At 42.9% G+C, this 27,119-nt stretch overlaps 1 protein-coding gene across 4 annotated transcripts in view; it reads left to right on the top strand.

Annotated features, from left to right (window-relative positions):
- The first annotated feature begins 7,315 nt into the window (after positions 1–7,315).
- ZC3H12B (zinc finger CCCH-type containing 12B) overlaps positions 7,316–27,119 on the top strand; it is a 100,903-nt gene continuing 81,099 nt past the window's right edge. For all 4 annotated transcript variants that reach the window (XM_073361024.2, XM_073361018.2, XM_073361026.2 and 1 more), the window contains exon 1: positions 7,316–7,639. The gene's annotated coding sequence lies outside the window, so the exon portion shown is untranslated. The remainder of the gene's footprint in view (positions 7,640–27,119) is intronic.

Below are 27,119 nucleotides of genomic sequence, written 5' to 3'. Positions count from 1 at the left end.
ATGGTACAGGAAAAAGGTCCCATACGATACCAGTATCTGAAGAGCAATCCTGTGCAGCGATGTTACATTCACCTTATGAAGAATGTGTGCTCCCCAAGTTACACATTTCAGCTGATATTATTTGTGTGATTTTACAAGAAACACATTTCTTTACATGTCACTAAAATGCAAACCATCAGTTTGTTCCAGTTCCCTAACTTGTTGTTCTGTTCCTTCCTTATCTTTGTTTTGGTTATAAGCATTACAGGTACTGAGCCGTGAAGGTACTTTCCTAGTTTGTATTAAGACACAGAATGAATGTATCTTGATTTTGACAAAAGTTTCCTATCTGCTTATGCCAATGCTTACTTCAGCAAATTCAAGGAGATATGGGATGCTTAACATAAATGAACAGGATGATGGAATAGGCCAGATTAGGTTATATCACTGTTATAATATTTGTGCTTAATGTTATTGGTGGTATATAATGCAGGTAATAAATATGATTAATACTATATATTTATATGCTAGCCAGTAAATATTAGTCAACAATAATTTCATCATCATTTGTACAAATATTTTCATAAATAATTACATAGCATAAGTAAGAGAGAAACAGAGTACGCAAAAGTATTAAAAAATATTAAGGCCTGATACAAACTACATTGAAGTCAGTGGATAGACACCTGTTGGCTTCAGTGGGTTTTGGATCACGCTTTAAATCAGTGGTTCTCAACCTATTTACCATTGTGGACCACATATACAGCTCTCTATGTGTTAGGCGTGCTGCATCCACACAATATATATATTACCTGTATGGCCCTGTGGAAGTCACATGGGCCACAGCTGTGTGCTGATTGGGCCTCAAGTGGCTCGCAGGTTGAGAACCACTGCTCTAAAAGAATACTAACTCTCTGAAATGTGTTCCTAGCTCAGGCCCAACTTGAGTTCACCAGTCACCATAGGCAATGTCTGTTGTTTTAACCAATTTTCTGCTCACTAGAGTGTAGAGATCTGGAATCAAATTATGGGTAGGAGTTCCATCTCGCTATGTCCTTTACCTTTACTGCCTCAGGGGTACTGTAATCTTCATTGCTGGAATCCTTTGAACTTTCTCCATGTTTGATAGCCCAGAGGCATTTTTTCAAACCATAAAGGTGTCCATTTATTTTTGTATGGCTGTTGCTGCTAAACTTCTGAATGAATATTTTTTCCAGCAAACACAGAAACACAAAAACAGGTGGGGAGTAACTAGGTTCTCCAGTGCAATTACATACAGCTAATTGTGTGGGGAAGGCACAGCTGATCCTGGAGGCTGACATCTCTCAGTATTCCAATGAAGATGAAACGTCTCAAGATTCATGCTAATTTGTATGGAGAAAAACCTCTTTTCAAATCTGAATCTAATGATCAGTATAATCATAAGGAAGTGGTGTCTAATGGGTAGAACAGGAGTTTAGTAACTCAGGCATCTGGGTTTTATTCACATACTGATGCTTATGTTCCAAACCTATTCACGCTGAAAGTGAAGGGTAGCTTTCCATCCTGGCTTAGTGATCTTGGGCAAGTCACTTAACCTCTCTGTGCCTCAGTTTCCTTGCATGTAAAATGGGAATGATACTTACCTATTTCACAGTGGTGATATGAGAGGTATTTGTAAAGCACTTTGCAATTGTTGGTTGAAAGGCAGTCTTTAATGGAATGTCTACACTGCAATGTAAGCTTGGGCTCAGCCTCGAGACCAAACACAACATCTGTCTACACGCAATTTTGTCAGACTCGAGCCAGTAAGCCCTCTGGGCCCAGGCCCTAGGTCCCAACGAGGGGGACTCAAGTCCAAATTCCATGGTTTTGTTGTGTGGACACAGCTCAGGCCCGGGTGCCCCAGATTTATGTCCTGAGAGTATACCAGTGCTATCCTGCAATCCCATCAGCCAGGGGTGGCCAACCTGAGCCTGAGAAGGAGCCAGAATTTACCAATGTACATTGCCAAAGAGCCACAGTATTATGTCATCAGCCCCCCATCAGCTTCCTCCCTCCCCGCGCCTCCCACCCACCGGCAGTCCCACTGATCAGCGCCTCACCCTCCCTCCCCACGTCTCCCAATCAGCTGTTTCGTGGTGTGCAGGAGGCTCTGGGTGGGAGGGAGAGGAGCGAGGGCATGGCAGGCTCAGGGGAGGGTGCGGGAAGGGGTGGAGTGGGGGCTGGGCCAGTGGCAGAGCCAGGGGTTGAGCAGTGAGTACTCCCCGGCACACTGGAAAGTTGGCGCCTGTAGCTTCAGCCCTGCAGTTGGTGCCTATCCAAGGAGCCGCATATTAACTTCCAAAGAGCTGCATGTGGCTCCAGAGCCACAGGTTGGCCACCCCTGCCATCAGACATTGTTTCCTGCCCCGTCTATCCCAAGACTAACCAATCAGCTCCTAGGAAACGGAAGCAACCAGCTTGGTTTAAGTACAGCTGCTCAGGCTTTAACCCTGCCAGTTTATTCTGACTGCTAAGCTGAAAACAGTGACCAGTCTCAAGTTTGCAACGGCTACCAACAAGAATTCTTTTGCCATGGGATCACAGCCAGGTTTTACTAAATCTCTAATGCAAGGCAAGCAAAACATTCAACTTCATGAATGACCATGTGTACCAGGAAATAGCAAAGAAGCCTGGCAGCATTGGGGATTCACTGGATGGGTAACCAGTGCATGGAATGGATTAAGCCACTCAAGAGTGATTCTCATAAAGTCAGGAATGAGAACCACACCTCTGGCAACTCCCTGTCGTCCTGCCTTTTTTACAAGGAGTTTGACCAGGTGCTGGGTACTGTGCCAAGCATGAGCCAACAGCAATTCAAGGTAGCCTGATCAGCTGGGCTGGTGATCTTCTGACCCCAGAAACTAATATGGAACCAGAGGGGAGCTGGCCGGTGTTAAATCAGGCTAATGAAGTGACTCTGGTGCTCACACTGGACCCCAAGGAGGCTTTGCCACTGGAGCAGCTGCAGCATGTCCTGGGTCCATTCTCAGAGAAGCTGTTTGATGACCTCCAGGAGGAGCAGCCTGCCATGGAGTCAGCAGCAGAAGCAGAAGAGGCAGAAATAGCCTTGAAGCTTGGTGAGTTTCTGGCTCTGTATTGAATGTTATTAGCATAAGAATAGAAGGGATTTATGGTTTATGACCCAGTGCAGAATTTAGTACAAGCTACAGGTCACAATGTGTATCCGCTAGTGGCGGAATGTATGCCAGCGCCTTGGTGTCACCCCACCACCACCACGTAGAATTCAGAATGGATCCCAGGATGTGCAAACAACAGTTAAATAAGCATTTACATTTAATTTTGTACTTGATACTCATGTGTGCTAGGGTGTTAAAAGTAAGACCCTTATATTGCCTCCTTTTTAGTATGCTGCTCCATATGAATCTGCCGTGCCACAGAGTAACAAGCCACCTATAAACAGTAAATTGTTCCGGGAGGAGGGGAGGAAAATGTAGGCCGTGGGTGACAAAATCAATATGTGAAATATGGCTGGGGGTTTGTAGGCAGTCCAGAAACATGCAGGGGGAGGGGAAGAGTAGGGAGGATGGCTGTGTAGTTCTCTGAGAATCTGTATTATTGTATGTGTCTGCATGTAGTCTATAGGTAGATGTAGGCAGAGCAGTCTATATTGGAAGTCATAGCTAGGATCACCACACTTATGTACAGTATCTAGTCTAGTCCTGTTTACACTGTCAGATACTTCCTGAATCCAACTAATTGCCCATTTTCTTCCCCGAATCTTATCATAGGACACAGGTTGAGGTTTTCAAAGGTGACTAGGGGACTTTGCCACACAATTCTCAGTGGAATTAATGGAAGTTGTGTGGCTAAATCCTTTAGTTGACTCTGAAAAACTCAACTCTAACTATTATCATATTTAATCCAGTTTTAAACCAAAATTGACAGACAAATTTTTTAAAAGTTTCAGCATTAAGCAGATTGAAGTCAATGACAAACCCCCCATTTACTTCAATGAGCGCAGAATCAGTTCCGTTACAGTTGAGCTAAGAAATGTGTTATTTCTATTTTATTTTATATGATCTGACAAATTCTATAGTGAAAATTGCCCAATGTAGTAATATTTTAAACATTTGTCATTTGGTATATTTTGCTGCTCCCATTGTCAGAGCATCTCAAAGAGCTCTACAAACAAATAATCAATGAATTAAGCCTCATAACCTCCACTGATATGGGCAGAGGCAGTACTAAACCATTGGGGCCCTAAGCAGGAATATTTTGGGGTCCCCCTTACCTACTCCCTAAAAATACTAATTTCATTATTTCCACAAACCAAAAACAAAACAAAACATACCAGTACAACACATACTAAGAAATCCAGGTTAAATAAGATGAATAGTATTTTGGGAGAAATACTAAATCAGGGCTCCCTGGAGCTGCTAGGGGCCCTAACAGTTGCTTAGTCTGCTTATGCCTAGATCCAGCACTGGAGGAAGGAATTATCTCCACTTTACAAATGTGGAAGATGAGGTGAGTGGTTCAGAGATTTGCCCAACTGACATGGCAAGTTTGTGGTATAGCCAGGAATAGACTCTGGATCTCCTGACTCACCGTCATCTGCTATACTCAGAACTTATTGAACCGAGTTAATTCATGGGGTATAACTCCAATGGGAGAAGGAATCAGATTCATAAGGCTTTGGTCCGCATTTTTACATTAAAAATTTGTGTGCAACACATCTTATAAATATATTAAGAAAATGTAGATGTTTTAGTTACATTTTTCACATTGGCCTGCGGACCACAACATAGCTGCTTTGCTTTTCTCCTTCAGTGAACCAAGTTGTAAAATAGCCTTAGCAAGGGCAGATGAATACAGGATAGGAGAAATACAATATGACTCACCATAGAATTTCTCTAATAAATTATTGAAGTGTGCTCTATAGCCATGTCAATAAAGTTGAACTCATCTCACTTCACACACTGTTGTAAATAAACTTTAATTTGTGATGCTGTTTTGTACATCCCAATACTGCAATTAAAAAAAAAAGTTAGAAAAGCCACAGCAATTCCTATTTTCTTACGGCTGGAAAAGGGATGCCTGAGGCTTAAAATGGGAGGTAGCATGATTCAGTTGATAGGGCACAGGACTGGGAGTCAGACCTGGATTCTGTTTCCAGCTGTGCAGGTGACCTGCCTTATGAGACTTTGGGTAAGTGACTTTACCTCTCTGTGGTGCCATTTCCCCATCTGTAAAACTGGGATAATTATTACCTTCCTTTGTAAACCACTTTGAGATCTGAGATGAAATAAATAATATCAATATTATCTCATCAGCATGGAGATTACAATAAGTGATGAAATCAAGAGGAAATGTACCCCAGTATTTGGAGCTCTGGAGACCTCTGTCCCATATGAACCCTCCAGAAATTAAAACAAATAAGCATAGTCTTTTGTTTGGATTTCAACCTTCCCCTGCAGTGTTGGAAAGTTTGGAGACTCAGAAACAAAAGCCTCATGCTGGTGCAGAACCTGAAAGTGAAACTGATCAGTCTGGTGGCCCTGTCCAAGCAGAATGAAATGCAAAAAATAAACAAACAAAAACCAAAAATAGCATCAGTGATGAAAAATAAAATTTTATTTTTTAAAAGAATTGTGTTGAAATGTCTCCAAACTTCTGTCTGGCCTTCTGGCCTTGGTACTTGGATACTCCTCATGCTTATGTCTTAAGCATTTCTGGGAGCCCTCCTCTTGCTTCTCCCAGTGTGATGAATCTTCTGGAAGTCATAAGTCAGCAGAGGACAGCATGAGTCTACTAAGGAGTGAATCTGCTGCTCTTTCTCTCTACATTGGTCAGCAGAGGGGGAGCATTCTGGGGAGTTGCAAGGAGTTTGGAGCAGAGTGCCAGGAGTTGTAGGGCCTCTGCTATGTCTGGATGGAAGAACAATGCAGAAGGGCTCCCAAGGAGACATACTGCAGGACTGAACCCTGGCCAGGGGACTGAAGCAAATGTAAATACCTCAAGCAGAGGAATGGATTGCAGTATTGCCACCCCTAAGTTTCAAAAATCATGCCAGGCTCCCCACAAAAATCATGAGAGTAAAAAAATAAAATATGGTTATTTTTACATGTCTTTTGGTTTTTGAATCTTTAGAATACACTTGGATCAAATTTTCAAACTTTTCTTCACGGTAAGTCTAAAAACTACTTTTTAAAGAAAAGCTGAGACTCTCATGAAATAACATAACCCTTGGAGCTGGGACTTTTAAAAAGACACCCAATAGCATGAGACTTGTGATAAAATCACAGGAGTTGTGTCACTGGGGCATCCAGGTACTAGGCCTGACGAGCCCTAACTATCTTTTGGATATTTAATTGTAATTTATTAATCCTGTGAACCTGGGGTATTTGCAACATTTTCTGCGAGCCCTAGTAAATCATCCTTTTGAGTAATCTGTGTGTAGGAATGATTATTGGAACCCACCAGATACTTGACTACAGGGTCTAGCAGCTGACGTGCCTTGAATGCTTGTGCATGTGTCATGGTACTCTTGGCACACTCTGATGTACTGTATCAGAAAAAAGCTGATGCACAATGGTGACCCAAGGGTGCTCTCCAGTGTTCCTGACCTTAGGATTTCAGGTGCCCTTCACAATGAATTCTGCTATTAAGAGCTGCCTTGCAGTGTCCTGCATAGGTTGTTGACAGTTCCATGGAAACCCATACAGATAACGCAGGTGAGAGAGATGTGTGTCTCATTTGATAGATCCCAAACTGTTGGCCTAATGCCGGTTAAGAGAGATATGAAAAGTGCAGCAGAAAAAACAAGGACAGCATCCAATGCCCATGTGTGCTCCACAGTGTATGTATACTTCACGATTCATGCGTACTTCGTGCTGTTTTGCACAACCTGATGCATGCATGCTGGAGACGGACTTTAGGGGGCACATGTAGCATAATGTACCTTTTGCAGTATAAGCGCTTCTGTCTTCAAGAGATACATTATGTACACCTAATTTTGTGAGGTGCTCATCTACCAAGGTGAAGAGCACAGCAGAGACGCCTAAACGGCTGTAGCATGCTCCGCAAAGGTGTACGCTGCAGACCTCTGGCGCACATTTTGCACGCTGATGATAAGTGGATGGAGACGGCAGTGAACATTTTGCTATCTCAGAGCGGGCCCATGCGTTCAATGCAGCGTTCAAGCATGCGGCGTGCTCCCCGGAGACAGGCTGCACTGCCGCTGCACGCATGCAGCCCTCCAGCCCCCGAAGCACTAAGAAGTGGCTCGCGCGCAGGCTTCGGTGAGTGGCGGGAGCGCGCGGGCTTCGCTCGGAGACTCGCGCCGGCAGCAGTGGGCAGAGTGGGCGCGAGCTCAAGCGGGGCCGGGCGCCGTTGCTAGGAGACGGCGCTCGGGCAGGCCGGTGGAGGCAAAAGCGGGATGAGGCGAAAGCAGCGGCCCCCGGGCCCCCCCTGGCGCTGAGTCCGCGGGAGGAGCCTTTCTCCCGCCGCTCCCAGAGCCGCGGGTTCCCCCCGCCCCCGATGCGGTGGGAGCTGGTGGGAACGGCCGCAGTGGGGCCCCTGAAGCGGCGGCGCCAGCCCCCACCATCCATCCGTCGCCTGTTCCGGGCGCGGCTGTGCCCCCGAAGGGAGCCGCGAGCAGCGTCTCGGAGAGCGGGTGAGGCAGCGGCCGGGGCCGGGGCCGGGACCGGGACCGGGGAGGGCAGGGAGCCGGGCGCAGAGGCGAGGGGGGGGGGTCTTCTGTGCTTGCGACCGGGGAAGGCCCCGCCCAAGCAGCCTCTTTGCCCCCGCCCTCCTTCTTCGGCCTCGGGAGCTGGTGGTGGTCCGCCCTCCGCAGTAGAGCGGCCTCCAGAAGGCCTAGCAGGTGCGGGCGCCTGCCCGGTGGTGGTCCTCCCTTCAGCCTCCTGGGCCGTTCTCATCGCCGCCGAGTCCAGGGCACCCCCGCCGCGCGCGGTTTGGGCATCACGGCTGTGTTGGGGGCAGCCCTGTGGGGCACGGCGTGGGCGTTGTCATTCCCCTGGACAGGATGGGCCGTAACCCCTCTTGGTGCTGTTCCTGCCCCCCCCCCCCCCCGCTCCCCCCCCCCCTCCCCGTGCGAAGTGTTGTGAGCAAAACGCTTGTTGGGCGAAAGCGGCTGCTGTGTCAGGGTCATTGCAGTGGCCCAGTAAAGTGGGTACAGGACTGGAAGTCGGGTGATTCTCTCCCACTTTCCTTGCATGACTGGTGGAAAGGGGGTTGCATTTGAATCCTGCCTAAGAGCCGTCCTCAATTTAGAGACCCAGCTCCAGGGAAATGAAAACTGTCACATTGACAAAAGAAGGTGATTAAATAATAATGTGACATTGAAGGGGTACCTGCTGACCACCATTTAAGCTTCCATTAATCCCTCATATAAACTAACTGTGATTAATAATGAAGTCACTTTTTACAATTAAAACTTGAGAAAGATTGGAGGAGCTAATTTATTATTTTAATCTTATGGTTTAAAACTAAATTCTCATTTAAAAAGAAGTTAACGGTGCACATTGTCCATTTTGCTAATTGTCAGCTAGTTCTGTTGAATATTGTATTTAACTGCTGTGAGTTTCCTTCACAAGTTAGTCAGTATACAATAAAGTGCAATGGAACGGTCATACTGTGTATTAATTTGGTAAATTGTGCAATAATTCTGGAGCCAAGTGAATATTTGCTTGTATCTATCTACTGATGTATTGGTTTGGTTTCAGTATCTGGGAATTGTCTTCAGTGACACGTATGTCCAGTTGTTAGGATGATCAGACAACAAATGTGAAAAATTGGGATGGGGGTGGGGGGTAATAGCCTATATAAGAAAAAGACCCCAAAATCGGGACTGTCCCTATAAAATCGGGACATTTGGTCACCCTACCTGTTGTAAACAGGAAGTTCTGAGTAGAGGAAAAATATGAAATACAACAGTCTTAAAAATGGGTGCTGTTTATGTCATTGATGCTTTATATCGGGGACCATGCAATATTCCAGATCCATGTTCTTACAATCAACACATTTCGTCTTTTAAATGAATGTGGCTATAAAATTGGTTTTTATGCAGCAAATATCCTGTATTAAAATGGTATACTGTTCAACTGGAAAGAAATTATGGACAGAGTATAGGATATGGTACTGGAAAGATAAGTGTGTAATTTGTAATGAAAGAGGTGCTGGGGCTTCATAAATGATGCAGCAAGCCCAGAGAAGCCAGGGCTACGAACTGCCAAGACAAGAGGTGCCGGGCTCAACACTTGCAAGCCCTGAAACAAATTAAGCACTGTGAAAGGTGCTTTTGAAGGTGTGATCAGTGCACCCAACTTTAAAATGAGCCTTGTTTTTGGCTGGAAAATGGGATAGTGGAGAGGCTGGAGTCATTCCCAAATATGGGAAAGGTTAGGTAATCTTTTTGCAGAATACTCTTCCTATAACAGGAAGTGTAGAATGACTCTGAATGACTCCTTTAATTTGCTCTTCTGGATCTCTGTTTGCTTTGTCTTCTAAAGTGAGTCAGTGTTTATCTACTTTTGGAAAAAAATCTGTTGGGAAGCTTCCTAAATTAATTTAATTGATTTTTTTCATGTCCAGCTTGAAGGATTCACTTGCTAATCAAAGGAGATACATCCCTACAAAATCTTTTGTATTAGCGCCAGTGAGATCCAGGTCCAAATTACTAGTAAGAAACTCAGCTCTTACTCCCAACTATTACGAATGGGGAGAGAGCTTGAGTTCCATTAGGAAGCTATGGCTAGTTGCTTCTCAGGGTGTGTCTACCCTTTGAGCTGGGGGTATGATTTCCAGCTCAAGGAGATGTACTTGTGCTAGCTCTGATCGTGCTAGCTCTGATCAAGCTAGCATGCTAAAAATAGAATAGCTTCAATAGTATGAGTGGTGGGAAGGGCTAGCTGTCCAAAGTATGTGCCCATCAGAGGTGCTAGGTACATACTTGAAGTGATAGCCTCTGCCACTGCTCACACTGCTGTGGCTGTGTTCTATTTTTAGTGCACTAGCTCACTGAGAGCTAGCCTGAATAGGTTTCCTTGAACTGGGAGTTCAAATTGAAGACCTCTTCAGAGGCTCAGTATTTTGTACCAGTTAGCCTCTGGCTAGTATGTGATTCATATTTGAAGCTCCCCCTTCAATTCCACTCTGATTGCTGGAAAGGAGAAAAATGTCTATGGTGTGTCTGCTACTTTGCCCTTCTCAGCATCCTTTTTTCTTTTTGTTTCTTTGAGGGATGTCTTTCCTTATCTGTGAATTGCTCCATTGCCTGCTTCTGTTGCTGTTCAGCTTTCCCAGCCATCAGCAGAATGAAATTGACATAATATCTGTCAGTTTTTCTTCTACTCAAGAGTAAGTAGCAACAAAATTAATTAGTGTTGTGGCTTTTACTCTGCTGCTGCTTAGAAAAGCCCTGAGCAACAGCAGAGGCACTGGTGCTGTCTGGACTCAGAAAGATAGTGCTGCAGAAGTTCATATTTGGAAGCAGGACTAGAAAAATGTACTCACTTGTACCAAGTAGTAATCTTTCCTGAGCAAGTGTTGCCAAAGTCTACAGAATTTAAGCTTTCATTTTGGGGAAAAAATAAAATCCAACGTTTGTGGTTGTCAAGAAAACCTTCAGAATGTGAACAGAATGTAAACTGTTGTTGTATCTTTCTGACCCTGTGATGGATAGTGCCATCACTGTTAGTCAGAGCTGGACCATGAAAGCTGCAGAGGGGTCAGCACTTTTGAAATGCAGTTATGGAGGTGCTTAAGTATGTATTTATTTTTAGAAACCCGTTTGTTTTTGTTCTAGAAACTAGCCCTAAATCTAGTAGGGGTAGCATATATTTTTCCAATCCCACTGGCAGATTTTCTTCTTCGGTACATTGACTCCACAGAGCTTGCCTGACTAATAAAGTGCAAATGTGACATGGCATTTTGTATTTGTGGCTCTTTTTCCTCGCTAGACCATCCAGACTGCTGTTGTTAACTATGATATATGCTGGCTATATCTACCTTCAAGCACCTTCAAAAATGGAACCATTCCAGTACCAGATCTTGTAGTTAACAAAGCAAACACAATGCTATTGGGCAAATATATATTTTTACATAAAAGAGGTTTATATAAAAATGCAAGGCCAGGTAGTACACAGTCTTCTAAAGATATCACTGTTTTGTGCTGAAGGCAAATGGCATGCTCAACCCTCTATAGTAATACAGACAGGCAACTTCATTAGCTGACAATCTTAGTTAAAATGGAGATTTTAGATAGCAAATATATAACAAATACTTTAGCCAGTATATTAATTCACTGTGTTTCAGCCTTAAAGATAGGCATCATGGTATTTTGTTTTCTTACATATGCTGCTTTTGACTTGGTTTATGTGGCAGCAAGTCATATTGAGCTATCATGTGACCGTGGATTTTTAGGCTTGTACTGCTTGTTGTGGGTCTGTTCTGGACTCACATTGAGCTGTATAGTGAGGTACAAAACTGAACTATAGTGTGTATACTGGCTCCCTTTACCAAGTGTCTTGGATATAAAGGTATTAACTTTAATAGGAGTAAACCCCACATCAGCAAGAAAATAAATCCCTTTTAAGCAGTTGTTTTCCTAATTATGTTAAGAGTTTGTGTTAGAAGTCTCAGATCTCATTTTGGTGTGTGTCACTAAAAAACAGGCCCCAAACATGGAATATTAATTTTGAAGTGTTTTTCTCAGTTTCATGTCACTGTGTACAAATTTAGAATGTAATTCCTGTGTAGCTGGATCTCAGCTGATCTTGCTGTTTCTTCTTCTCCCCCTCCTACCCTATTTTTTTTGGCTGATGCTTTTAAAATAGGCTAAATGATTGAGATGACCAAAAAGAAAATCATAAAGACATTTGAATATGACCAGTTTTATCAATGGCTGCTTTGGTTCTTTGGTCATGTCTATATTATCTGAACTATAGCGGCATCTGTGACACTGTAGCTGTGCTGACAACCTTATAGTGGAGGCACATCTTACAGCAATGGAAGAGGTTTTTCTGTCACTGTGGGAACACTACCTCCCTGTGCAAAGGTAGTGAGGCTGATGAAAGCATTCTTCAGTGGATTTAGTTGCATCTACACTGGGTGTTAGGTTGGCATAGGTATGGCATTCAGGGGTGTAGATTTTTCACAACCCTGAGCACTGTAGCTATGTTGAGCTAAGTTTTAAGTATGGACCAGGCCTTTAAAAATAAAGAAATCATAATAGCTGACAGAAGAGAAGACAGGAGCTTGCAAAGGATGGATTAATGAAAAGCAAAGAGAAAAGAAAATGAAAGATGGATTAATTGTGGGCAGTCTGCTGGAAGAAGCACTAATAGAAAATCTGCATTTTTTTTTTCAGTTTGGTAGATTAAAGAAAACAAAAAGAAAACCTATTTTGATTTGTCTCCTCAGCCTTTCCCCTCCAACAAAACAAGAAGATATTACTTTTCCTAATGTTCAAAAATGATTTTTCTCTCTTTCCAGTATAACTAAATACTTGAAGAAAAAAAATCTCAGTCTATGGCTTGTTTGAGTTACAATACTGTATCTCATGATAATGCTCAAAGTACTGATTTTCCTCGATAATCAGTTGCTGATCAAAGAGATGTTGTCAAGGTTGACAGGCCAAAATATGACTGTTCAGTGCTCAATAAAACCTAGGAAGACATAGCTCTATGGAGCTCAATTTCTCACTCTCTCAAAAACTTGGTATCATTACATTACTTTTGTAAAAGCATACGCGGAGTCGACGGGGGACTGTCAGCAGTCGACCTACCGCAGTGAAGACTCCGCAGTAAGTAGCTCTAAGTATGTCAACTTCAGCTATGCTATTTTCATAGCTGAAGTTGCGTAACTTAGACCGACTTAGCTTGCTCCCCTGCTATGCCGGCCCCCCCCAGTGTAGACCAGGCCTCAGATCATGACCTGGAAGTGAGCTGAGGGATGTCTCGCTTTCCAGAATGATTTAATTCTCTGCTTCTCTTCTGAGACTGCCAGCAAGAGTAGACAGGTGCTTACCCTGGAAACATGTATAACTCTTGTTAAAGCCAATGGGACAATTAATGCCAATTGCAATAGTGTTTTTTGTGATGTAAACATCTGGTTCTTAGAAATTGGAATAAGACCAATTCAGCCCAACTGCTAAAGCAATAAACATTCCATAAGTCAATCAAGTCATTTTGTATAGGTCTCCAAACAGCCATTAGAAGGTGATGACTTTCAGAAACTATTCATTGTACTGGAGCCTGAAGAGTCTTATTGGGGGAAATAATGAGGCCCTTGAGCAGAGCCATTCAGACACCCCCAATGCAGGCATAGTGCACTAAATTAATTCCTAGTGTAGCATAATTGAAGTGAATGGAGTTATACTAGACTGGTATTTGGCCTACTATGAATTTTTATTTTCATAGTATATGATGTTTTAAAGCCAGGGCTTTACAGACTTTTGAAAGCTGGGTCTCCCTTCAAGAAAATGAAATTATTATTAGTTACAATTTGTGTTTTATTGTAGCACCTAGGAGCTTTGGTCATGGACCAGTACCCCATTGCGCTAGGCACAATACAAACAGAATAAAAAGATAGTCCCTGCCTCAAAGAGCTTGCAATTGCAGTATAAGTCAAGAGACAACAGATGGAATCCAGATAGACAGATTGACTGGGAGTACTAGGCAATAAACAGTGAGACAATATGGTCCTATGAGGAAAGATTGGAAAAAATTGGATTTAGTGTGGAGAAGAGAAGACTGAGGGACATAAGTCTTCAAGTACGTAAAAGGTTGTTATAAAGAGGAGGGTGAAAAATTGTCCTGAGGATAGTATAAGAAGTAATGAGCTTAAATTTCAGCAAGGGAAATTTAGGTTAGACATTAGGAAAAACTTCCTAATTGTGAGGGTGATTAAGCACTGGAACAAATTACCTTGGGAGGTTGTGGAATCTCCATCATTGCAGGTTTTTAAGATTAGACAGACACCTGTCGGGGATGGTCTAGATAATACTTAGTCTTACCTCAGTGTAGGGGACTGGACTAGATGATGTATCAAGGTCCCTTCCAGTCAGACATTTCTATGATTCTAAGGTCAGCATGGCAGGTTGTTGTCTCTGGCTGAGAGCAGCTAGACTGCTTGTGTGCAATCATGCTATCCCTGCAGCCCCACCATATGGTGGTAAAGGTCTTCTGGCCATATGGTGATAAAGGTCTTAAAAACATAAGAATGGCCATACCGGGTCAGACCAATGGTCTGTCTAGTCCAGTAGCCTGTCTTCTGACAGTGGTCAATGCCAGGTGCTTCAGAGAGAATGAACAGAACAGGCAATCATCGAATGATCCATTTCTTGTTGTCCACTCCCAGCTTCTGGCACACAGAGGCTACGGACACTCTGAGCATGGTGTCGTATCCCTGTCTATCCTGGCTAATAGCCATTGATCGGCCTATCCTCCACAAACTTATCTAGTTTTTTTTTTAAAACCGTGCTATGGTTTTGGCTTTCACAATGTCCCCTGGCAATGAGTGTCACAAGTTGACGGTGCATTGTGTGAAGAAGTACTTCCTTTTGTTTGTTTTAAACCCGCTACCTATTAATTTCATTGGGTGACCTCTTGTTTTTGTGTTATATGAAGGAATAAATAAATTTCCTTCTTCACTTTCTCCACACCAGTCAAGATTTTATAGACCTCTATCACATCCCCTCTTCGTCATCTCTTTTCCAAGCTGAAAAGTCACAGTCTTCTTAATCTCTCCTCGTATGGAAGCTGTTCCATACCCCTAATAATTTTTGTTGCCCTTCTCTGTACCTTTTCCAATTCTAATACATCTTTTTTGAGATGGGGCAACCAGAACTGCACCCTGTATTCAAGATGTGGGTGTACCATGGATTTATATAGAGGCATTATGATATTTTCTGTCTTACTATTTACCCCTTTCCTAATGGTTCCTAACATTCTGTTAACTTTTTTTACTACTCCTGTATATTGAGCGGATGTTTCCAGAGAACTATCCACAATGACTCCAAGAACTTTTTCTTGAGTGGCAACAGCTAATTTAGACCACATCATTTTGTATGCGTAGCTGGGAATATGTTTTCCAATGTGCATTGAATTTCGTCTGCCATTTTGTTGCCCAGTCACCCAGTTTAGTGAGATGCCTTTTTAACTCTTTGCAGTCTGCTTTGGCCTTTATAAAATGATTCAATATAGTTTTGTTTGCAAATTTTGCTGCCTCACTGTTTGCCCCTTTTTCCAGATCATTTATGAATATGTTGAACAGCACTGGTTCCAGTACAGACCCCTGTGGGACACCACTACTTCCCTCTCACCCTTCTGAAAACTGACACTATATCATCCAATCCTTTGTTTCCTGTCTTTTAACCAGTTACTGATTCATGAGAGGATTTTCCTCACAATGACACCATACTTTGCTTTAGAGTCTTTGGTGAGCGACCTTATCAAAGGCTTTCTGAAAGTCCAAATACACTATATTCACTGGCTCACTTGTCCATATATCTCCCATGTCCCTTTGGTTGCCCCTCTGCCCCTTGCTGTCCCCTGAAGGAGGGGTGGGGAGAGTGAGAGTGGGAGTGGGAGAAGTCATCTCATACTTCGGCAAACACTGTCCTAAGTATTCATCTGGCTGGCAGTTTGGAAATACCAGCACTCAAGGGGAGAGTTATTGTCTTGGGACAAAATTCACTTTTAATTTTTTGTGGGGCAAAGAGGTAGTCAAAGGGATATGAAAATATATAAATTTAGATCAGAAGGCCTTTAATACCACTGGTGGGGTTGCAGGGATGGCAAGATCGATTGAGAGCAGCTAGGCTGCTTGTGTGCAGAGACCATAGCCTGCCATGCTGACCCTAGAGTTATAGAAATGTAGGATTGCAAGGGACCTCAACAGATCATCTACAAAAGACTGACAATTTAGCTTTTAGGAATAGCTTTTTGGATTATTTTTTGTTCCCTAGTGTTTAACGTGACTCTTTAACTGAAGTTGAAAAAAATATTTTATATTTTCATGGAATAATCAGGCAGTTTTCCAGTTGCATTCTATTAGTAAGAAATGTAAAATTTTCCCTATTAAAAGTTAGGTGTAGTCGAACAATTTTAAATTGTTTAATTTAATTACAATTTAAAATTGTAAAAATGAGCTTTAGATAAGTGACTTCAGCTCTAAACCAAAGTGTTTTTCAAATGTATTAATCATTCAGGGACGTATCTCTCTCTGTAGAAATTATAGCCTGTGCCAGTGGTCCCCAAAGTGTGGAGTGTGGAGAATGGAGGAACATTCTTGGGGGGGCACATGGCAGGGACTGGGCTAGCCCCAACGGACGGTGGGGAGGGAGTGCGACCCAGCCCCGCTGCGCCCCCCCCGCTGCAGAGTCACTCTGCCCCCGCCCACTGAGGCCAGCTCCGCCCCGCCCACCCAGGCCAGCTCTGGCCCCAGCTGCAGCTCTGCCCTCATTCCCTCTCCGCCCCCAAGCCTGCTCTGCCTCTAGCCCCAGCTCCTCCCCAATCTCAAGTTCGATCCCCAGCTCCACCTTCAGCCCAAGTTCCTGTGCTGAGGAAGCCTTGGCTGTGCAGACAGATTCCATTACTGGTAAGGGAAGGCATGACAGGAAAAGGTTGGGCACGACTCCCCTATATTCTTGTGATTCTACCAGTTATTTGTACACAATATATTAATACCAGTGTATAGAATTCACCAATATGTAATAATGCTGCACCATATGCAGTACAAGCCTTACTCCTATTGCCTGATGAAGCTACACAGATTTTGAACCATCCATTTTTATACCTATCCATGTATAATAATTCCACACCTATATCCACATATATAGTGCTAGCATATAAAATTGCTGTACATAATATATAATTACGTACTACTTGTGTACAGATGGATATTTCAGAACTTTGCCTTTAGACTCTGTTAACTATTTGCTTTTAACATCTAGGTAGTTAAGTTTGACCATCTACTCGGTGCTCCTTCAAGGCCTATGTGAGGACCTCGGTAAACCATCCAATCAGTAATAGTGAAGGGTGATGTGTACAAAGGGCAGGGACTTAATCAGCACAAGCTTATATCCTGCCCTTACTCGGAATTCTTCGTTCATGGGGAATAATGGGTAGTCATAAGGTAGACACATGCTGAGCCAGTCAGTGTAGCACACTTGCAGCTCCAGACATCTAAGGGTGTCACAGAACTGTTATTGCTCAGTTTTGGGTAGCTGAATGCCGGTTTTAAAAATGGCTAAGATATGCAGGAACAATTGTGGATCCCATTCATTGTGCAGTTTAAAGTCTTAATGTTAGTTATTTTTCATTTTCTTAGTGATATATAAAGGTCCTTTGAGTCTAGGTATGCTGCAAGAATTGAAATCAGTTTAATTAGTGGTTCTCTTTATGCTGGGAAAAAATATTCTCTAGAATTATTATGGAATTGAAATCCTCTTTGAAATTGATGGTAGATATGCTTGCCAGATTCACTGTGGAAATTGTCCTAATGCAAATTGGTCTTATTTCTTTTTAAGGGGGAAGAAAAAAGTTAAGCACTAATTTTTACAAAATGTACTTAGAAAATGATACAGTCCTGATTAATTTTACGAACAAGGTTAAGAGAAATTTTGTGATAGGACCTATCAAATTGTGAATTTTAAGGATAAAATAGTCTCAATATACAAATTTTTCCACAAGCAAAGGGTTATAGCTTAAGGGTGATCTGTTAGTGGAAAAAATTGGTCTTGTGCCTTTTTTGCTTCTTCATTATGTATTAGGATGGCCTGAAATTGTGGTGGGGGGGTATTTTTTGTTTGTTTTTTTAAACTACTTCTTAGTGCTTATTTTTGACATTAGCAAATCGGGTCCTGTGTATCCTGGAAGACTGTATGACTGTGTCTATACTAGGCTTTGTTGCTTAAAGTTTCCCACTGTTGCTACCAATGGTTCAGCCCTGCCACAGATGCTGGTGGCTCTGATGTTTTTACCACTATGCTGTCTTACTCTGCTCAAAGCAGGTATAGATGACAGAGTGGTAAAAATACTGGAGGCCTGAGGCACTTTGTCAACACTGTACCTCTTTTGTTGCCATCTGTAACAGGGTGGTGTGGATCAGTGGGGGAGTGGGTGGACTGAGCCACGCCACCCCAAGCTATTACACTGTCAGGACACAATGGAGCAGGAGGACTCAGGTCCCCCTACCCCACCCCTAGCGCCTGGCCCCAAGAAGGGCAGGACAAGGGGTTACCTTCAAAGAAGCCTGTCCAACATGGACCGCATCCAGAGGGCTTGGGACATACTGAACTGAAAGAGAGACTGGGATCGGAGGCCCAAACTGACCAAACCATCCCGCTACATTGCCATGCAGTCAAGCAGCGGACAACAACTTTTTTGGGAGAAAGGTTGAACCTGTCACATGAGGAAATCTATAAAGCAACAATTTGGTCTATATCACATACATTTTGAAAACACAATAAAGTGAACTTAAAGCAGGTGGAGATTGCACTGGAGAATTCCTCTTGAGAAGGGGGTATTTCTGCTGGTCCAAAGTTGTCAGAGGTGATTTTTTGCCTCATGCATCAGCTCTACCACCTCCTTCAGTAGAGCTCCACTGCCTGGTATAAAGGAAGCAGAAGAGGGGAAAAAGGGGAATGGGTGGTCATGACAGAGCTCTAATACACCCAGTTCTCAGCTGATCGAAGGTCCTTGATAAACCTCAACTGAGTGGTGGCAATTAACTCTGTCCTTGTGTGGCTCCCTGATTTTCAGAAATTCAGCCCCAGTATAAACTAAGGCTACAGTCATCTCCCTGTCAATCCCCTACCTCCACTGTACCTGAGATTGAGCCCCCAGTTTTTGATAGGAGAGTTCTACTGCAAGTAGTGTTTCTCAGTAACTTTCCAGGCCCACGCTGCTTCCTGCAGCTCCCATTGGCCAGAATGGCGAACTGCAGCCACTGGGAGCTGTGGGCGGCCGTGCAAATGTAAACAAACGGTCTGGCGGCCTGTCAGCTCATTACCCCGACGGACCGCAGGTAGCCCACCACTGCTTTTAAGCTATTGATTTTGGTTTCATCTTGCAAACTCTATCTAAATTCCAGGTCAGAGTCAGACATCTGATTTGCCTTCAGGTTCCCTGGAGTAAAGAGGTACAGATTGCTGGACATGAAGTATCTAAACAAAATTTTGGAATTCCCATTCTGCAGAAAATTTCAAAATTTAATTTTCTGTTCCAGTTCAGTTTTTTTCTAATTTTGGAATTTCCCATGAATCATTAATTCTAGTTTCCCAGCACCTCTAGTAGTTTTCCTGAGTCTTCAGAATCTGAAATGTGAACTGCCTGAGAGCCAAATCCTTGTCCTGGAATTTTGCCTGAGCATCTGGGTTCTGCACTGGAGAGTTATTATTAAATTATCATAGTGCCCAAATGTGCAGTCAGGATTGGGGTTCCTTTGCATTGGGCACCATACAAACATAGAAAAAAAGACAATTTCTTGCCCTCAAGGGCTTACAGTCAAAAGACTGATACATGAAAGTAGGGAATGGGGATACAACATACAGGTAAATGATATGGTAAAGAATTGGCTCAGCTTTGTTGGTTATATAAATTGTAGGATTTTTCTTTTTAATAATGATGGGTTATAGGGGAGTAGGAAAAGGAAAGAGGAATAGCCACAGTTTCTTGTTTGTCTAGACATGATCAGCATGCTTGGTTTTGTAGGCATCATAGAAGAGGTGAAAGGTGGGAATATTGATGTAATGAAAGTAGTGGTCAAGGTAACTACTAGATTAGTTTGTTAGAGGCTAAATTGTGAAGGACCTTTAAATGTAAAAACAATTTTGTGTTTGATGTGGAGGTGAAGCGGGGAGCCAATGAATAGACTTAAGGAGTGGGTGGCTGTGGTCAGAGTGGTGAGCAACAATGATTTAGCAACAGCATTGTGAATAAACGTAAGGAGAGCAAGATTGCTGTAATCAAGGCTATAAAAGAGATGGTTGCAACAAGACGTGAAATGCTGAGGGCTTAGATCAGGGGTGGCCAACCTGTGGCTCCAGAGCCACATGCAGCTCTTCAGACATTAATATGTGGCTCCTTGTATAGGCACCAACTTTCCAATGTGCCAGGGGGTGCTCACTGCTCAAACCCTGGCTCTGCCCCAGGCCGTGCCCACACTCCACCCCTTCCCGCCCCCTCCCCTGAGCCTGCCATGCCCTCGCTCCTCCCACTCATGCTCCAAGCCTCTTGCATGCCACGAAACACCTGATCCGGAGGTGTGGGGAGGGAGGGGGCGGTGCTGATCAGTGGGACTGCCAGTGTGTGGGAGGCGCTGGGAGCTGGGGTTGGGGGAGCTCATGGGGAGCTGCTGACGTATTACTGTGGCTCTTTGGCAATGTACATTGGTAAACTCTGGCTCCTTCTCAGGCTCAGGTTGGCCACCCCTGGCTTAAATGATAGTTTTGGCTGTGTTAGAAAGCTGGATTTTAGAGATACTGTGTAAGAAAAAGTAGCAGAATTTAGAAATAGCCTGAATATGTGGGTCCAGTGATGACTCCCAAGTTATGGGCCTGACTGGGAGGATGGTGGTGTCCATGGTGATAGAGTTAGAGTTCAGGGGGAAAGATCAAGAGCTCAGTGTTTAGCCAAGTTATGTTTAAGACAGGGGCGGGCAAACTTTTTGGCCTGAGGGCCACGTCGGGTTTCCAAAATTGAATGGAGGGCTGGTTAGGGAAGGCTGTGCCTCCCCAAACAGCCAGGTGTGGCCTGGCCCCCAACCCCTATCCGACCCCCCTCTGATGGCCCCTCGGGACTCCTACCCCATCCAACCCCCCCTGTTCCCTGACGGCTCCCCCAAGACTCCTGGCCCATCCACCGCTCCCTGTCCCCTGACCGCCACCGGACCTCCCACTCCTGACTGCCCCCCACCGCCCCATCCAACCCCTCCTCTCATTCCTGATTGCCCCCCCAGAACCCCAGTCCCATCCAACCACTTCTTCTCCCTGTCCCCTGACCGCCCCTGACTGCTCCCCCGCCACCCCATCCAACCCCCCACTTCCTGACTGCCCCCATTCAACCTCCCCCCCGTTTCCCGCCCTCTGACCACCCCGACCCCTATCCATACCCCCAGCCCCTGATCACCCCCTTGAACTCCCCTGCCCTCTATCCAACCCCCCCGCTCCCTTACCAAGCTGCCTGGAGCACCGGTGGCTGGCGGTGCTACAGCCACGCCGTTGCGCAGCACAGAGCACTGGGTCAGCCCAGGCTCTTGCAGCTGCGCTGCCCCAGGAGCTTGCAGCCCCGCCGCCCAGAGCATTGTACTGGTGGCGCAGTGAGCGGAGGCTGCGGCGGAGGGCGAACAGCAGGGGAGGGGCCAGGGGTGAGCCTCCCGGGCCAGGAAGGTCCCAGAGGCTGGATGTGACCTGCAGGCCATAGTTTGCCCACCTCTGGTTTAAGATGAGAACTGGAAATCCATAAAGAGATGTCAGAAATATAGGCTGATATTAAACTGGATAGGCGTGAGTCAAAGGAGACTGCTGGGGTTTTGATTTAAGATTTGGTAAGGAAGTAGAGCTGTTTGACTAAGAATTCCTGCAGAGTTTGGGGAAAAGAAGGAATCCACCTCACCTCTATACATTGCTCTGTGAAAAAAAAGAGAGCCTCTCTTAAGCTGATCTTTTGGTAATCTCTATGCTCTTGCATGCATATTTGTCTCTATCCTCCTTCTCCCTGCCCTCATGATGTTGTGACTGATAACTGGCCACCATGCTCCCCTAATCACAGCAATCTTCAGTGTTCCATAAAGCTGGAGTCTGCTACAGCAGGGATTGTGCAGGTTCCTCAGATCCTGCCGTCAGTGCACAGTTAAACTGCTTAATGTCTTTTGACTGCAAGAGTGCCCTGTGCAGGATTTGCCACTAAAACAGCGGTTCTTAATCTTTACAATAGCCTGCACCCCTTGGATTCTCAAAATATGTTCTCACAACCCTTATCAAAAATTGTTGAAGTCAGTCAGTTGTTTAAACAGAGATATATTTTTAGTTTGTATTTTACAGTAATTGTTACAAAATGTATAATGTTAATAAATATATAGGTTTGATGAAACAAAGAGGTTGTTTTTACATGCCTGTGCTTAGTTTGTGTTTTTGATTATTTACTTTCTAAAAGAATCTGGCATGTCTCGCACCCCCAGAAAGGGCATCTCGCACCCCCAGGTTAAGAACCACTGCTCTAAAAGATGCGTAGTATTTCATTCCATGTCCCTTGTCTATTAATACTGAAACTCTTCTCTCTCTTTCTCTATTTTAATTTTACCCTCAATAATAATAATAATACGTCAGCCTCCTCCAAATTCTGTGTAAATTTACAGCACTGGTAGTGAGTAGGATAAACCTTTTGACTGGAGACGAATTGGTTGATTTTTCAAGGTCTGAAAATTCATTTTTAGCGTATAATTCTGGCTAGTTTCAGAGGAACAGCCGTGTTGTGATGAAGTGAGCTGTAGCTCACGAAAGCTCATGCTCAAATAAATTGGTTAGTCTCTAAGGTGCCACAAGTACTCCTTTTCTTTTTGCGAATTCTGGCTAGATATTTTTCCCAGTAATATGTTTCAAGCAATTCCTTCAAGATTGGATTTCTAAAGAAAGTATTTTTAGCTTGCAACTTATAAATACCTAACATTTGAAACAGTATTTTTAAGTGTTTATAGTTTGTGTTTAATTGGTATGCTTCTGTTTCTGATACAACCAGTTTAAGGATGCATAATCCTAAAAATAATCCATTTGAGGAAAATTGTTCTCTTAAATGTTGATATAGTACATTTTTAATAATTCCTTTAAGAGCAACTGACTCACTGTCACACTCATTGCCTCTATAAAACTGTTGTGCTAAGTCACATTCTTATTGTTCTGCTGTGGAGGTGGTTGAGAGAAAAGATGAGGCAGAGACAGAAAAATGGAAAATTGTTTTTTCTTTTTCTTTTTTTTAAATACTACATCAAATTGATTCCCAAAGGGGAAAGCTTCTTAACTTCTTTAAATAAAAAAAAATTACAAACCACAGGCCGTTGTTTAATATGAAACAGTATTCTGAAGAGCAGTGTGGTTAATAAACATTTTGCCCATGGAGAGAGAATTCCTGTTATTTTTCCACAGTTTACCTGTACATTAAATGTAAACATTTTATAAATAGGATTCAGACTTATTCCTTTTATTTAAAATAAATGGGTGGAGGTAGAAGCAAGGCACATTAGTAGTACCTTTGCAAGTTGAACTGAGTACATGCTTCAGGAATACACTTTAGAAAATGGGGAAATTGCAGTTTCTTTAAAGACTGCTATAATCTTCCCCATTTTACACAAATTTTATGACTTTTGTGTCCTGGCAAATTACCAGTGTGTTCGTCATTTGGACAAAGGTTGGATTTTGACAGCATTGTAAAGGAGATATCTGTGATGGACTCTTGTGAGAGCTGTAATGTTCTGCAAAAGGGTTAATCGGTATCCAAATTACTTGTGCTGTGGTGACTTTTCTTTAAATAAACACTTTCTGCTAGTATGTTTGTTTTCATCACTTTTTTTTTCCGTTAAGAGATAACCTGTATAATCTTTGGTACTATCTGCTGGACAGAGGATGAGCTGGTGAAAAGTTACAGGAAAAAGATTATTTTTGTATCTGCTAGAAATTTATTTTACAGTGAGCTAGTGTAGTGTTTTTGGGGGTTTATTTTTTTTTATTTCAGCAAAGTGATTCAGTGTAAAAAATGTAGGACACCTTTCTTGACATTGTGGTAGTTTTGCTTCATTAAGGACTGAAAGAATAGGCCTTTGCTCTGGTTTGTATAAAGATAAAGTTTCTGAATTCATCAAAATGACAGTGTTGAAACTTCAGGTTAATGTGTTGAGACTGACATCACATTACTGTTTAAAAAAATCCATTAAACTGAATGAAAATGCTGTCATTATAAGGCTCTAATTATCAAGGGACTAGATTTTTTGATCTGCCTTTTTAACACTTCTGTTACAAATACCATTTGACTTAGTGCATTTCTAGGGAATGCTGGTGATATGAGCATGTGTATGGGTGAATGAAGTAGAAACGCACATTTCTGGACTCTTGTTTAGAACATCTACTCCAGGGGAGGCCAACCTGAGCCTGAGAAGGAGCCAGAATTTACCAATATATGTAGTGCGTGCAGACATAATCATTATGTAAGTTGATAAAGTATATTTATTATACAGTTATAATGTCTAGTTAACAATAATAATCTTTTACTTAGTGGGACTTCTGGCAATCTTTGCTTTCAACAATTGAAGTTTGGTTTGTGTGCAGTTGTGCTCACACTCAGCAGTTCTCTTAAGTGGCTGTCTGTCAGAACAGATCGGTGCTTGGATTTCATGTTTGAGTGTCGAGAAAACAGACTCACAAAGATAGGTCAAGGCAAACATTGAGGTTAATTTTAGGGCTGCACCTCTGATGTTGGGGTATTTATCCTTTAGTACAGATTTCCAGAAAGTAAGGGTGCCCTCTGTCTTCTGAACAGATTTCAATCTGTCATCTTCCAAAAGTTCTGTTATTTCCATCTGGGATGTTGTTTCATTAGTGACTAAAGGGGGCTTCAGACAATCTGCTTCAGAACTAAAAGGGTCAATCAGAAATCTGATTTGAAGTCTTTTCTGCTGCAAATCTTGGAATCTTTCCTTAAAACGGTCCTTAAGATCTCACATACCTAGTAGTGCTCCGTTTTAGGCGTTTGATCTGGCTTGAAGTTGTGATATTGAGGGAAAGTGTGTCAGCTCTCCCTCAAGCATTTGTCTGTGAAACAACTGCAGTTTGTTTGTGAACGCAAATACGCCTTGCAATAGATCAGACAGCAGCCAGAATTTTCCTTGTTTAAGTCCATGTTTAGTTTATCCAAATGCAGCAGCATGTTTACAAGAAATGCCAAGTCTAGAACCCATCCAGGATCTGTAAGCTCAGGGTGTATTCTGTGCCCACTCCTCCACCCTTCCCCCCCAGAGCCTCCTGATGCCACAAAACAGGTGATTGCAGTGGGCAGGAGGCACGGGGGATGGGGTCTGCTGGTGGGTGCTGAGCAATTTCCCCTCCAGAATTGGCTCCTAGCAGGAGCCGCATATTGTCTTCAGAAGAGCTGCATGTGGCTCCAGAGCCACAGGTTGGCCACCCCAATCTACTCTTCTAGCATGGGGAATCAGGAGCTGGTATGATTTTTAATTAGCAAGATCAACAGCAGCTAAATGTATTCAGAATAATTTTTTTTCCTCCAGAGAACTTTTAATAGGATTGGTCAGGTATAGTACACTTATTGGGAAACATGTTATCGGTAAAATTACTATCAAACAATTTGTGCTAGAAGCAGAATAATTTTTTAGTTTTGATTGTTGATTTTATTTGGATGTTAGCCTTCCATTTCCACATCCTTCTATTCTTTGAATGTTACATATATTTAAGATTTGTCATATATGAAAGTTAGTTTAATGTGGACATACAAATGTATTGAAATACTCTGAGCAGACACTTTCAAAGGTGACATCCTAAAAGTATTTTAATGACTTGGTGTTTAACTTTTTTTATGACTAATAATTGCTAATTACAAAAGTTGATAGCATTGTATTTTCAAAACTGCATGTTCTGTAACTGTTCACTAAGAATAACTGTAGGGCAGATTCCCTGAAAGTTAGACAGAGGACACAGCCAGTCTTGAGAACTGTTTGGCATTGTAAGAAACTGCACTTGAACAACTTTGACTTTAAGTTAACAAACTGTTTGTTTGGGGAAATACAGCATGGCTTGAGGTTACCTGATCCTTCACCCCCAAAAAGCAACCAGCTCACAGTTAGAGATAAAACATATATGTTTTGTGGTGTAGACATTGTGACAAAATACCTTGTTCGCCTCTGCAGGCTCGGTCCTTTTTAGCCTTAGGAGACTCAGGTTTGGGGCAAATCCTTATAGGTGGCACAGGGTCCTGCTCCTCCTCTCCTCAGTCAGTCCCTTGTGCTTGTTTTCCTTCCCTTCTGGGGAGGGAGTGCAGCCTCCAGACTGGGAAGGTTTGGTGTCTTGCTGCAAACAGCCTACTGGCAATTTCCCTGCTCCTCTCACTCCCCCTCTCCTTCCACACAAGGGAGGGTTTAAAAAGGTCTCAAGTAGTTGGAGTCAGCGGAACCTAATTTGGTTCCCTGGCAAACCCTTTTCCAGCTGAACCTTATTGCCCTGTGGTTATCTCTCCTCAGTGGATAGGGAGGGGCCTTTTAACACCTTGGGACTAATTACTACCCCGCCCCCTCCCCCCCCCCGGGTTTGTCCTGGGTTTACCACAAGATATATAATCTATAATGTGTTCCTGTTATTGTTAAAATATTAGTATAAAATATTGAAGTTCAGTGTGACAAAATTGATGAAAGCCTGCAAGCAAAATTCTACAAATAAATGAAAAACTGTCCTAAGAGGTGGGATAGGATAATTCCGAGGGCCAAAAAAAGTTGCATAACATATGATCTTAGTATCTCTTCCACTGTATTCTGCACATTCTTGAATATCCAAATTTTTAGTTTAAAATATTTTTTTTTCTTTCTGTTGCGAAGATACTGTCTCCATTTAAATGAATGCACTCTCCATTTAACCCAGTTACCCAGAAAACTGTCTCCAGCCAGCAACTTTTTAGGTGAGAACTCGCCACTTTCTCGGTGTGTTGTAAATGTCAGTGTCTTATGAGGACAAATCAACTCCTGGAAATTAATTGTAGTTAATATTTTTTGGTTAAAAACAAACTGCCCTCTACCTGCTACGGAAATTAAATATAGCCTTCTTCCTACCACTTCTAAAAAACAAACAAAAGTTAATATTGCATTAAAATAGCACAAAAATCTCAAACATCCAGAAAATGCAAAAGTTAAGGTTTCAACAACAACAGTAACTCGGCTGAGTTGCACATATGAAATATTTTATGTTCCTGTATTTATGATTAAATTAATAGCTTTAATATATTACTGTTTTTTAGTCTAAATTTATATCCTAAAAGATACAGGTTGTGCTTGTGATCAAGTTGATGATATTTTTGTTGTTGGAACATTCCCTAACTTGTGATTTTCTTTTTTAAATGTGCAAAATCAACATTGCATTAACC

The sequence above is a fragment of the Lepidochelys kempii genome, chromosome 9 (assembly GCF_965140285.1).
Source record: "Lepidochelys kempii isolate rLepKem1 chromosome 9, rLepKem1.hap1, whole genome shotgun sequence".
Taxonomy (NCBI): Eukaryota; Metazoa; Chordata; order Testudines; family Cheloniidae; genus Lepidochelys; species Lepidochelys kempii.
This window is presented reverse-complemented; position numbering and strand designations above follow the sequence as displayed.